At 43.4% G+C, this 13,448-nt stretch overlaps 1 long non-coding RNA gene across 2 annotated transcripts; it reads right to left on the bottom strand.

Annotated features, from left to right (window-relative positions):
* Positions 1–351: 351 nt before the first annotated feature.
* On the bottom strand, positions 352–10,836 carry LOC120886398 (uncharacterized). Of its 2 annotated transcripts, XR_005729383.2 has the most exons (4): positions 10,378–10,836; positions 9,852–9,904; positions 5,897–7,388; positions 352–3,394 (listed from the first exon to the last, which is right to left on the bottom strand). It is a non-coding gene; the product is annotated as an uncharacterized LOC120886398 (long non-coding RNA). The 2 variants fall into 2 exon arrangements; XR_005729382.2 differs by lacking the exon at positions 352–3,394 and having other exon boundaries at positions 5,116–7,388.
* Between the last annotated feature and the right edge of the window lie 2,612 nt (positions 10,837–13,448).

Below are 13,448 nucleotides of genomic sequence, written 5' to 3'. Positions count from 1 at the left end.
AAAGAAAAGATAAATGAAATAAAGAGTCATCCTGTAAATTTAAATAGGAGTGCCTCTTGCTGATTAAAAGCTGATGCTATCGTATAATGGTGGAAGGGGGGTTTGGCTATTGCCTCTCACTGGTGGCTGGGGGCGGAGACAAAAGTATTCCCAATTAGATTTAGAAACATAGCTGGCATGCTTTCAAGGCATTGATCTGAAGAGCATGTAATCTCTTAAATATTGCAAACTATATTATGTTAAACTGAACTGTAGATTTATTGCAAACTTCTGTCTTCAGCCATTATCTGGTCAGACAGACACTCAACATACACTCAACATAGCTGGCCATTGAAAACAGCATGCCAATATCCAGGGAATGAGACTCTGAACAGTCTGTAAACTTCTGCTTAGAAATTTAGAGATAGTTTAGAAAATTTGTCAAAATTTAGTGATTATTATGTCTTTGAAGTGAATGCCTTTGAATTAGCATGCCAGCTATGTTTCTAAATCTAATTGGGAATACTTTGGTCTCCACAGAAACATTAAAGGAGGCATACGTCACCACGCAATTTTACAAATATGTCATAGGACATAGGACATGCTGTAAATTGTCCACTCCTATTGGATTTTCTAAGGCCCTTTATAGAAAAGCAAGAAAATCAAATTGAACATAATTTAGAAATAAAATTTCTAATTTAGAAATAAAATAAAAGTAACTTGAACTCATCAATCCCCTGGGACCTTATTTTATTTAAACCTCATTTGAACATTCAAAAAGTCATGAGGTCCATGAATGAGCTGCAAAGTATAAGTAACTGTCTTAGCTCTCTTTTGGTGGAAATATCACCCTTTTTTGAGCACATTATTGAATCTGCACTAAAATTAAGAGACCTGGATAAATAAACAAGCAGTCAGATATTGCTTCTAATTTCTTTTAGGGGAACTTGCTTTAAAGACACAATAATGTATTATTTTTGTGTATTGGTTAGTTTGGTTTAGGAAACATTATTATCCAAGATATTCTTAACTTTGAAGCTTATATTTCAGAGTTTTTTTTCTCTTTAAAAGCACACTCTGTTCAGGCCAATCCTTTAAACATATCTATGCATAGTTGGAAAAAAAAGATAATTTACACCTTAATTCTATGTAAACACAATTACACATTTGATTGACTAAAAAAAAAAAAGCTTCCTACTACATTTAAAAGAGGAGAGTAAATGTTTTCCTCTACAGACATTTAAAACAGGAGTGTAAAAGAGGGAGAAGCAAACCTAACTCTGGAGGCCTCTTCCCCAGATATAATCTATTCCTTTGCTTCAGAAGTAAGAATGAGCCTGCAAGTGGCATTAGTCAGAGCCCTCAAGACATCTTTGCAACAAGTTTTCACGTGGCAAGGGAGATGTGATTCTTCATATGTTTAAGTTCCTTCCAGAGTGGTGGATGAGATGGGAGGTAATGGACTTTTCTAAACTTGCTTGGTTGAGGAAGCTGTTGGAAAACTCACTTTTCGGTAATTGTGTCTCTTTCTTCTTCTCTCCTCCTACTTTCCAAAAGCAGAATTAGACCCATCCAGGTCTTTGCTGTTACTCTGCCAGGTCTCCCAAACTACACAATAATCCTGCTGGCCTGCCCTTAGAAGGGATAATAGAGATCTAGAGATGAAACTTATGGGGTAAGGTGGGAGTGAGGTGGGGAGTGATTCTGACAGCACTTCCTTCTCCAGCCCCAAATTTGCCCTTGGAGCCAGAGACAGGCCCTCTATCTCTGGTACCAGGTTGCAGGAGTAGAGTAGACCTGGGCATTCTCAGCAACCTTCTGTGTCTTTAAAGGGTGCTAAGGCAAAGGGATCAAGGAGTTGAACATGGGTCTCCACGATTGCAGACTTCTGCTCTGGCCAACAGGACCTTACATCCCAACAATTCGTAGGTGCTTACCCTGTGCAATTTCTCCAAGTCCTGGGACTCCCTGGGGTCAAAGCCTGGATCTCTTCCTAGTTCCCTTCCCAGGAACTTAGGAAGAGCACAGGGAAATCAAAAACACCCCTCACCTAACTTCCACCCTCCAGGAGAGGTGTCCACCACAAGACTGGAACCAAGAAGATCCTCACTTGCCATTGCACCCCAATCTCCTGCATTTTGACGCTAGTTGTACTCTTCCTCCAGCAGGTCTTGAGAGGGGTTTGCACATGGCTTTTTACTTGTATTGTTGTTCTCTCTTTCCCTTTTTGTGTGTTCTGGCTGCAGAAGTGAGAAGGAATCTGGTAGGATTGGTGGGAAGAGGTGACAGTAATTACAGAGCCTTGTAGGTTTGTATGTATGCACATGACTAAGTTGCTGTGTGTGTGTGTGTGTGTGTGTGTGTGTGTGTGTGTGTCTGTTTTTGTAGGAGAAGAAAGGAAAGAGAAAAGAGAAACGTACAAGGCTAATTTGTGATCTGTGAATTTGTGAATCTTCAGGAAGCTACCCTTACTCACCAGGGAGTCTGGAATATAACACCTAAAGCTTGAAGTTCATTTAACCCTCTTTGTGCTTGGTCCCAAGAACTATTTTTATTCCCCAGCACTGGTAAGGGAAACTAGCTGGAAAAGAGGGGCTGGAGCATGGTGTGATGAGGTGCAGGTGCAAATGTGTGGCTCAGGTGCCCAGCAGTGTCCAGTGTCACCTGCCTCAGGGCCTGAGCTCCCTTCCAATCCTTCATCTGGTTGAGAATGCAGGACTTTCTGTCCATGGATCTGGCTTGTTTTCTATAAGAGGGGAAATTATCAATCTTGTTGATGATTTTTATCTTTTAAAAGCACGACTTCCTTCCCTTCATGTTTACCAGGTAAAGTGGAAAGCTGAAAAGAGTTTGGACAATTCCAAATGAAAAAATGCCTCAAGTGCAATTTATGTAAGTCCTAAAATTTAGGGGAACTTGCTTTCACATAGTGACCTGGATTGGTTTCTTATTCCAACAGAAAAAAAAAAAAATCTCAATGTTAGCTGTGTGTGTGTGTACAGTGACATCAGTATCCTAAACATCTCAAATTTTATTCTATTTCAAACGGCAAATGGGCTCATTTACAGCCCAAGAGCCTCCTTCTGTGTGAATGTTTCTGAGAAATACTTTGAACTTAATAGATAAGCCTAAAATTCACACGGACAAACAAAATAGATTTTCGGAGAAGTGTGGAAAAAGGCAAAGAGGGAGAAATGGGGAGAGGGACAAGAGAAGAGGTCGGAGTGGAGGGGGTGGGGAGACTGAGATTCACACATGCACACTAAGAGCTTTGAAACCTTCGACCTGACCCCCAAACCCAAGTGCATCACACAAAACAGGTTCGGATCATATTTCAGGCGGTCTTCTTGCCCCGAGTCCGCTGTCCCTGGGGACTCAATTCACTCCTGCCTTCTCCGCACAATGACTTTAGAACCTGGGAAAATAATTGCATTAGAGCAGATTACTTATAACCGATAGTTATCCGTCCTTTTCCTGTTCGACAGAAGTCTATTAAACTCGGCACAGCCATTACCAGCTGAGCTCTAGAGCGGGCCTTCATTAAGAAAATTAAAATCATACTTTTGAACCTAATCAAAGCTTGCACAAGTCTCAGGAGCCTGCGTGCAAATCCCGACGTTTTCGTGAGCCCCATTTACCCGCGAATCAACCTGTTTTTGGATACCATAGATTAGGGGGTGAAAAGATCCAGTGTGATGACAATTACTCCGAAATAGGGATGTCTGAGCTTCCCAACCCCTCCTCCTCTTGCCTCCTACTTTCCTCTGGTGGATCTTTTCCTGGGAGTTTAAAGCTTCACACCTGTCCAGAGAGTGACCCGGGGCTTGGGGAGTACGTGAGGATGGCTAAAGCAAAGGAGAGGGGTGGAGTGAAGATGTAGATGGAGGGCCGGGAAGTCGCGCGGCGGAACTTTCCTAATTGACGTCTGCGGCTGGCAGCCCGCACCAAGTGCACGTGTTTCACACACGTGCGCGTGCGCGCACACACACGTACGCACGCACCGTAGCGTGGCGGGAAGACTGTTTCACTCCATTGAGTTTCACACTCGCTCGGGGACCAACATGGCCTGTGCACCTTTTGTCCACCGTGCGCGGGAGCCCGGCCCGGGAACTGGGCAGGCCTTTGCTTGTGCCACGTACCCGGAGGTTCAGTCCCTGTGGCAGGGCCTTTGGCCTTGAGGGATCTTGAATTTCCTTCTTGGTTTGGTAAGAGTCTCAATCGCTCCGAATACCCCTGGAGTGAAATTGCTCCAGTCTCGGGACGGAGGGAACAGGTGGGAAGCACGGGCTGGGAGGAGGGCAACGTCCTTACCTCCCCTCCCAGAGCCTCCGGGTAACCTCTCTCTTCTTTCTAAGGAGAGGTGGGATTTCTAATTCCTCTTTCAACTGGAAACCTCTCCCGGCAGGAGAGCTTACTGCTCGATTAGAGGGGGCGCATTGCATTGATTATCTGTGCTATCTGGAAATTTGCAGAGTTCGAAGAATGATTTTTAGCACTTTTGTTGTTGTTGTAGTTAGCCACCTCTAGCTTTAGCATTTGGCTTTTTAAAATGTTAATTACTGTGTATTTCTCGGAAAGGTCCGCCCAATTCTCAGGAAAACATAAGGGCTTTTGCATATTTGGGGGCGTCCTTTTCTAGGACTCTGGGGGCAAAGGAAAACTGCTTGCATTTTTATCTGAATGCCCGGTAACGGAGTTCTCATCCCTCTCTCTGTCTAATGAGGCTTTGGGGTTTGTTAGGGGAAATAGCTGCCCCTCTGCCTCCCTGTCGGCACCCAAATACAGGATTTGAGGGAGCTATTTGAAAGTGTATAATATTGTTGTTCCTTTGGCAAGTGTCTAATTCTCTTTCCCATAATTTCTATTTGTTATAAAAGCCTACAAAACTCAAGTGATGAAAGTCAGCGAATAGATGTGGACAAGGGAACATCTTTTACATCTCCACAGCTTTCAACTCGATAAATTGCTGAATATAAAAAATATTTTTCAGGGAAAAAGAAAAACACACCTACACTGCTGTTGTTAGTGTTTTCTTCACATCAAATGTAGGCTTGCCATTTGATTTGTTTTTCCTTTGTAGAAAAAGAGGAGAAAATCAGAAATGAACAAGAAGCCGTTTAACAGCAGCAATTCCAAGACTTTTGAGATACTTTTATTCGCTTCTGTTTTCCCTTATTTACCTTTAAAGCAAACCAAAAACAAAGATAAAAAGGGGGGGAAGGAATACCATCTCTAGTGGAGAGTTTACTCTGTTGCCACAATAAGGGATGGGGGCTGTTAACAGCTATTTGAGATGATAATGCTTAGTGAGCTCATTCTTTTAATCATAATCTTCAAGTGGTTTAAGATTAATGGCAGGGGGTATTTTCTGTCTCTTCCTAGGGACCTTTGCATTAATTTACTTAGAACATTGGCCAGACTGTCAATGCCTCCAAATTTTATTAAGTCGAACTGAGACAAATACAATGAGATTTTCATATTTTCCTCTTCTATGAAAATATATTACTGGAAGAAATTTTTTAGATTCAGTTGCAATGAGGGACCTCCTTACTTGTCTTTATTATTTTATTGTGTTCATACATGCACAGATATATACATTCCATATACATATATACACATATATTTAAATGAACTTGTGGTCTGCAATAGTTTTCCTTACACTTCTGAGCTTAATGGGGACCTTTCAAAAAGTCAACCGCAGTGGCAGGCAGTAGATTCTGTTTCCCCAGAGCAGGATTTATGTATAAAGTAAGTTTGAATGCAATGAACTTCTTCAAAACAGACCCCCCAAAATGATAACAGCTTGGATATAAATATTTAACTTTATCTCAGTTGTCACAATAGCCCCAGCAATTTTTCAAGCACAGCTATACTGAGGTGTCATTTCACCAGCGTGAAGAACCAGGCTGTCTCCTACCTCTGCCTTGCCCTGGGAGAGCTCCTTCTCTGGGGTTTCTGGGTCCCTGTCCCGTCCTGGAGCTTCCCCAAAGAGGGGCGGGGCATGAGTTGTAGAAGGGTTGACACGGGAGATTCTGCAGAGAAGCGAGGAAAGAGAACGGATTTTTAAACCGAAGACCTGGCAGGAAATTAAAGTCAGGAGATCCACCTTTTCCCTACTGTCCTCCCTGCCCGATGTTTCTTCCCCCGCTCATTTCTGAGAATTGCTTTCACAAAATCCCGCAATCTGGTACTTGCAAAAGCAAAACCAAAAATTCCCCCAGAAACTGAAGTCGTTCCGCCCTGTAGATTTACGTGCTTCATGTGGGGGTCTAGCTGTGGTCAGAAGACTTTTCCGAGTCAGGGCTGCTTTGCCAGCTTCTTTCCCAAGGGTAGAGGCTGACGGTGGAGTCGGCGCGTCGGCCAACCCGAGATTGCCCCGGCTCTCGTTACCTGTGCGCCCTCGTGTTACACAGTGCTCATAAATCCCACTGAAGATTAATTGGGAAGCCAAGAAAACGCCTCTTTGCATCGAACCGTTGAAAAATAACCCAAACACTCAGATGGTAGCAGTCCCACAGCTTGCATTGGACGTGAAATGCCATAGTAAGATCAAGTGTCAAAGACATCGCGGTTTATTTTGCTGCACTTCAACCACCCTTTCCGTTTCCAGCAAAATTGAGAAGCACAAGCCAGTAAAGAATAGGCACACAAGTGGGGCATAAAAAGTGTGTGTGTGTGTGTGTGTGTGTGTGTGTGTGTGTATGTTTAGGTAGATGGGTACTGTGACAACTTTTAAATTAAAAAAAATTAATGAAAATAAGAGAAAAAAGAAAATTTCAGATGGGGTTGGTATTTCTTGGAGGGTGCAGGGTGCAGGAAAGGGTCATTTACCACAAGGAACTGTCTGAATTCCGAAAGGATTCCTCTGGACTTTGGTAAAACAGTGAAGAGTCCCCAGGAGTTTGATTTTGCAAGGATGTGAAATATCGTTTTGTATTGGCCGCTTTTTCCATCAGATATACTTCTTTTTTAAAAAAAAAAGAACTTCTACAGCATCTTTTAAAACATTTCCTTGGAATCTACAGTTCAGCAGAAAGAAACTACAGCAAAACCTCACAGAATAAAGAGATTTAGAAAACGAAAATGTGTTAGTTTATTCCCCGGAGGCCAAGTGAAGGTGTGAGTTCCTTCGCATTTTATTATTATTATTATCGTTTATTCATTTAAATGTTCAGCCTTGACAAGTTATTCCCTTGCCGGGGCGTTTTGCAGCAAAATGAAGGTAGGTTTGGTAGAAGAAGTCAAGAAAGGGCGGGGGAGAGCTCGGAAAAACACGATACGATTCGCTTCGCAGGGGGCTGACTGGCCGTGGTCTACTCGGCGGGCCAGCAGGGGGCGCTCTGATGTTATCTCTGGACCAGACAGCTGAGACGCTTGGAGCTTGCAAGGCAGGCTTTAGTTTCACGCAGCTGCAAAGGGAAGGGGAGGAGGGATTGTAGTTCCTAAACCCTCAACAGAGATTCTACTTGGGTTATTTACCCCCAGTTCGAAATGTATCTATGTCTCACTGAACCTACCCATCCCCATCCCGTCCCCATCAAACTCGTCCTTTTCTTCTGTATCTATACAGCACGTGTGTGATCTTAGTCTTGAAATACACACTAATGCAACTTATTAGATGCGACGATTAATAGTCAACATTTTTTTTTGCATGTTGGTTCCGCTGATCCAAGCAGGATTTATTTGCAGATCTCACATCCCAGAGCTTTAATGCGCAATTCTTTTTCCTTTAAATAAAACTGGTCAAATGTTGACAACCTTTAAGCCAATCTAACACTCAAGATTAGTGATGGGAAACTAATGAGAAAATATCAGATCGCCCGGCCCGAGGGCTGCCAATTAAATCTTCGCTGATTGAAAAATAAAAGCGGACTTGGGGTGTGAGCCCAGCTCAACTTTAACTATTAATTTAACATGTTGCCCGGGTCCGTGCCTTCTCTCCTCTAAACTGCTTTCTGTAATAGAGCTTCCTCCTCTCTCATCCCTCAACCCAAAAGCCAAATGTTATTTCTCAGTATATTTCAAAAGGTCCAAATCAAAATGATCATTTCTTACACGGTAAATATTAGGCCTGTAAGCAATATGATTTAACTAATTAGAAAATTTACATCATTAAGTCTCAGGGAGAGAAAAAAGAGAAACAAATCTGCCAGTCATTTTAAAGGAGACAGGCACTATTGAAGTGTGAAGAAATCGGCTCTAATTCAAAAAGGCAATCGGGCAGAAAAAGCCCTCAACATTACCCTGCTAGTTATTAATCAGAAAGGGCTCTCCCCTCAACCCCTCCCCTCCAGCTCTGAGTTTAAGTTCGTTTTTTTGCCAGTGGCCCATGTCATATTTATATTGAGGTTTTGTCTGCTAAAGGATTAAAATTTGAAAATGTTTCAATATGAGGAAAACAGAATCTTCAAAGGGAAAGATATTCACAGAACTACCTCTCTTCCAGACAAGTAAACCTGTTGTAATAAACAATTCTCACGCCCCTCTTTATTTTTTTTTATTCTTTCTTCTTTCTTCCCATTAAGTTCCTATTTTGAAACCTGCTTGGTGAGAACTAGATAAAGTCTTTGTGTTCTGCTCCCCTCCCCCTCCTTTCTTGCACCTCCTCCCTCCTCCAAAGAGAGAAACTTAGACTGAAAGCAGAAAAGTACAAATACATTAACAAAGCCCCACTCACTTGATAAAAAGGCCATGGTCTAGGCTTACATGTCAGGAATCTAAGGGAAGGGGGATCAGTGGGTGGGTCTATGGATAGAACATGATGAACAAGAAATTTTCCCCACCGATGTATATACTATTCCATATAATGTGTAGTTAGAGGAAAAAAAAGGAGGCAGGTAGGCGGGAATATTTTAAAGTGCATCATGGTGCTGTGTGGCTTTTTGTCTATTCTGCTCCATTTTCTATTCAACTTAAAACAGCAACCTCATTATATCTAGGTGCCCCTTCCCATCATACTCTTACTTAAGCCCTTGGTACACCACACACATAGCCCTTTCCCTAGTTTTCTCATTCCCAGCAAATTAACAGAAGAAGGAATTGCAAAGGGAACTTTGTGAGTTGTTCCATTTGGAAACTCAGGCCCTTCCTGGCATCCCTGAGGACTTGTTTTTAAACAGACTTTGGGATCAAAAAGTTTAGTAGCAAGCCTTAGATACTCAATTTTCCTTTATTATTATTACTATTTTATAAAAAGTCCCCAAGGTTCAGTTTCTGCCTTGTTCTATTCTTCTTTCATTACAGCCAATTCTAGCCTCATTTTCAACCTCCTCTGCTTTACTTTGTGAAAGTTTCACTGCCTTGCTTCCCACCAAGTCCTTGGGCCTGGGAATGCTCATCTCTGGGCTTCTGAGGGGCCTTGGGCTGCTCTTCCATGTTAGTTCAATGCCATCCTCCCCATTCCCAGATTTCAAGTTTGCAGGAGAGAACAGTAGCAGATCTGGGCTATTAACACACCACAGTTAATTCTCTGCGGGAACTTTTACTAGGTGGGACGTGTGGAAGAAGAAAACATCTGTAAACAGTACGAGCTCCTGAGGGTGGGGAATGATTTCTGACACAGAGGCCAGAGCACATATAAAATATGGCAGATTTTGTAAAAGAGCCACACATTGGCAAAATAAGAGAAGGGGGGCGTTGGGAAGTGACTGTAATGCTCCCCAAATGGAGCTCCTTTTCTGACCATCCCAGAGCAGATGGGAGTCTAATGTGCTCCCCTTTGAGAAAGATTAGAGTAAAATGGACACTTCTGTCACTTTCAGGAGGCGGGACACAGGGAGGAGAAAACATAGAAGACAATGGCTTCTGGTGATGGAGGGCACCCCTGGAGGGCTCCCCACCCTTGGCCCCGTCCCTTTCAAAACTCTCCTTACCTTTGTTGCTTCGATTTGATCTGAAACCACTGGACGTTCCTGGGCTAGGTTCTCTGAGAGGAAAAAGACCACGAGAATCAACCGGTCTCCTGTATCTAGTCCGAAGTCAAGAAGCATTACAATAAAATTTACAGCGCCTTTAACAACTCGCAAGTAAAGCATTAAAATTCTCTTTAATTGAGAAAATATTGATTTTTAAGTCTAGAAAAAGCGAAATCGTAATTTAGCTGCAAACTTTCAGGCGAGAATATAGCGTATTATGTCGCAGTATAATGGATCCACCCTTTATACCCATGCAACACCACATCTTTAATTGCGCTACTTTATGAAGTGATAAAGACAAAAGATAACCCGACTAAGACAAACGCTTTATATTAAACAGGAGGGTCTAGAGTAATTTCTTTTTTTCCAGTTACTTATAAAAAGAATTGTCTTTTTTTTTAAAGCACAGGAAAAAAAAATGCCCAAAGGGAAGGAAAGAAATAAAAAGAACGGAAAACCACAGACCAGTCTAAAAGCAACTCACATTAGCAAATCCGTTGATATTCTTTACCAAAGGAGGAATGAAGCCAACACATTTAGAGAAAATGCATTCACGGGCAAAATTGCATCCTCCTTGAAACGAAACAAACCTAGATCTATTTTCTTACTTTATTCCCCCGTCCTTTGGTTGGGGTGAGTGGGTGGGGGGGAGCAGAATCCATTGGTGGATAGAGAAGGGAAAGAAAAAATCAGGCTCTCTATGTTATTTCTGTATCGGTTTTTGGTATTATAGAGGAGTAAAGAAGTTTTTGTGTGGTGGTTTTTCATTGATCAGTCACTCTGAGCTAATGTAATTATCCTCATCAATAGGAGGCTGCAGAGAGAATCATTATGTGGGTGACATTGATAAATGATCGCCCAGGAACGGCCCTCTCGCGGGCAACCCCCACATCTGACCCTCCCACACACACAATGTAGTCATAGAAACACCTAGAGGACCCCAGCACCGCCGCGGAAGAGGCGAGAGAGGGAAGAAAAGCCTCGGGCGGCCGGGGGAGGGGGCGGGCGAGTGGGGGCGACGGGTCCAGATCCAAACCAGTTCCAACGACAAAACAGCCAGCGGCGGGGGCGGGGGCGGGGGCGGGGGCGGGGGTGGGGGGGGAGAGGGCACGGTCGCGGGAGGGAGATCCTCCCTACCCGGCAGCGAACCCTCCCGCGCACAGTTGCTCACAACAAAGTGAAAATCCGCCCTCCAGACGGACTCATTCCTCCACACCTTTTCCCACGTGCGACCTCACTACCAACAACAGATGATGTTTGCCGAGACACACATTCAAATAGGTTTCTCCAAAGGAATTAAATAATTAGGTCACAAAACTTGTAGGCATCTCATTCTCACGCGAATTCTCCCAGTTTCAAAAAAAAAGAAAAAAAAAGAAAAAAAAAACCCAAAACCCAAACAAACAACAAACAAACCAAACCCATCTGAAATAAAACAAAGGCTGCAGCTGGGCGCACCTCCCCCTCCGGCGTCCCCCCCAGTTATTTCCTGGGTGACCCCTTCCTTTCTCTTCACCTCCTAACCCAGTGCCTCTGATTATGAGATAATGGATTTTGCGATTGTTCCTGTCAGGGGAAAAAAATAAAAAATCCCCACCGAACCCCACGTTTTCATCTTTCGACTGTTTTATTTAAGCCAATGGGAAAGTATTGAGAGCAGTAATTGATTCATAATGATCCATAAATCGATGTCGGAAAGCGGGGGTGGGGTGGAGGTGCACGAAGTGTGTGTGTGTGTGTGGGGGGGGTGATGCTGTTTATTTTATTTCTAAAGCTTCAACTAAAGTAGCTTTGACACAGTCGGGGCTGGAGGGGAGGAGCTGCTGGGCTCTGCCGGATCATCCATCATCCCTGTCACCCAGAGTCTGCCCGGAGGAGCCGTAGACGCAATCTCCCTTCTGTCTCTACACCGAAACTATTAATATTAAAACCTCCCTTCAAACACTGCCCCGACCGTCTCCATTCTCATCACAATCTGACTGGCCTCCCCCATCAGACCCGCATCTCCCTGCGCAGCACCTTCCTCCCAGCCCTGGCTGGTCCTAGAGGGCTCGCCCACGCGCAGCGCGCTCATTTGATTACAGCCAACTGTAACTGTTACACACACACACACACACACACAGTTTGAAGCACTTTTGTCTATCAAACACACACGCAAAGGGAAGGCCAGGAGAGGGCCCAACTAGCCCTCCGAGTGCCCTCTGAAGCTGCCCATGACTCTGCCCTGCCTCCTCCCGGGCTACCGGACACACGTCCGCACCAACCCTGCTCCCTGGGCGGCCGGGAGCGGTGGATGCAAAGCTACTCAATGCATCCAAACACCCAGACCCTGGACTTTCTAACAATGTGGCAAGTTGTAGTGGAGAGGTCCAAGTTCCTTATCAAATTGCTGGCCTGCAAGACTAATGGGGGAACTTGTGGAGGATCCCTGTCCAGTCCCTTTGAAGGAAGGGCTCTTTTTGACAGCTGCTAGAGATATTAGCCACATTTCCCTTCCCAAATCTGCTCTGGGTTAACAGGCCCGCGGGGCGGGAGGGGGTGAGGAGGCAAAGAGGATCCTGATTGACTCCTCTCCACAAATCTAACTGGGGAGCTGGGGGTTGGGAGCGTGTGTGCTGACCTGGGGAGTAGAAGGAAGAAGGAGTAGATAGAAGACACTACTTTCCTGGTCTTTTCTTTTTTCCTTTTAAATGTGGCTTCTTGTTCAATTCCCAACCCTTAACAGATGGCGACTGCAGTTCTCTCAGAATTTCTTAAAGAAAGGGAAACCTTTGGAATTTATTTCTGCTTTTGCTTTTCCATATAAATAAAAAAGTGTTTTTATATTACTCTTGTTTTGGAGAACATAAGCAATTTTATTCAGTCTACAGTATTTCCTTTAACACTATATGGTTGTCAAAACACCATTCCCAGTTTCTTTGCTTTTGACAGCTGAGTCTTTCTTAAATATACCCAAATCGGAACTCTTTATACTAAATAGTAAACCCGAGATAGGAGCAAGTGCCTTCTGAGGTGGCATGAAAAAGCATTATAGAAATTGGACAAGTCTATCATCCCTCTGTCTTAGCATGGGATAGGGGCAAGGAAATGCAAACGAATATTATTACAATTATCATTCATCTCCAAATATTTAAGAGGGTTAAGGTTAACATGATAGGATGTGGATTTGGCAAAGAAACTAAGCCTGAGATGATCGCATTCATTAGAACCATGGGTAGAGAACTCTGGGCTCTAATCTTCAATGAAATAACTTAATAATTTCATACAACACTTCCTACACACGAGCCAATTACCAAGTAAACCCTTCAGCTTTTACTTTACTGAGAGGAATGGAAGAAAAGCTGCCAACTTTTTTTTCAACTGATGTGACAGTTAATTTATAAATGGGGAACTTGACAGAGTTTACATAAGAGCATTTAAAGTAAAAATATGCAAATATTTAAATTTTACAAAAAGCTTCCATGTAAAATGGGGTAGCAAAAATGAGAGGGAAGCTATCTCTCTTTTCCAAGTGGCACCGAATTTCTCCATTAACAACAGTTCGTTTGTGTCAGA

Source organism: Ictidomys tridecemlineatus, chromosome 5 (genome assembly GCF_052094955.1).
Source record: "Ictidomys tridecemlineatus isolate mIctTri1 chromosome 5, mIctTri1.hap1, whole genome shotgun sequence".
Taxonomy (NCBI): Eukaryota; Metazoa; Chordata; class Mammalia; order Rodentia; family Sciuridae; genus Ictidomys; species Ictidomys tridecemlineatus.
Note: the sequence above shows the minus strand (reverse complement) of the source record. Positions and strands in the feature narration are given on the sequence as shown.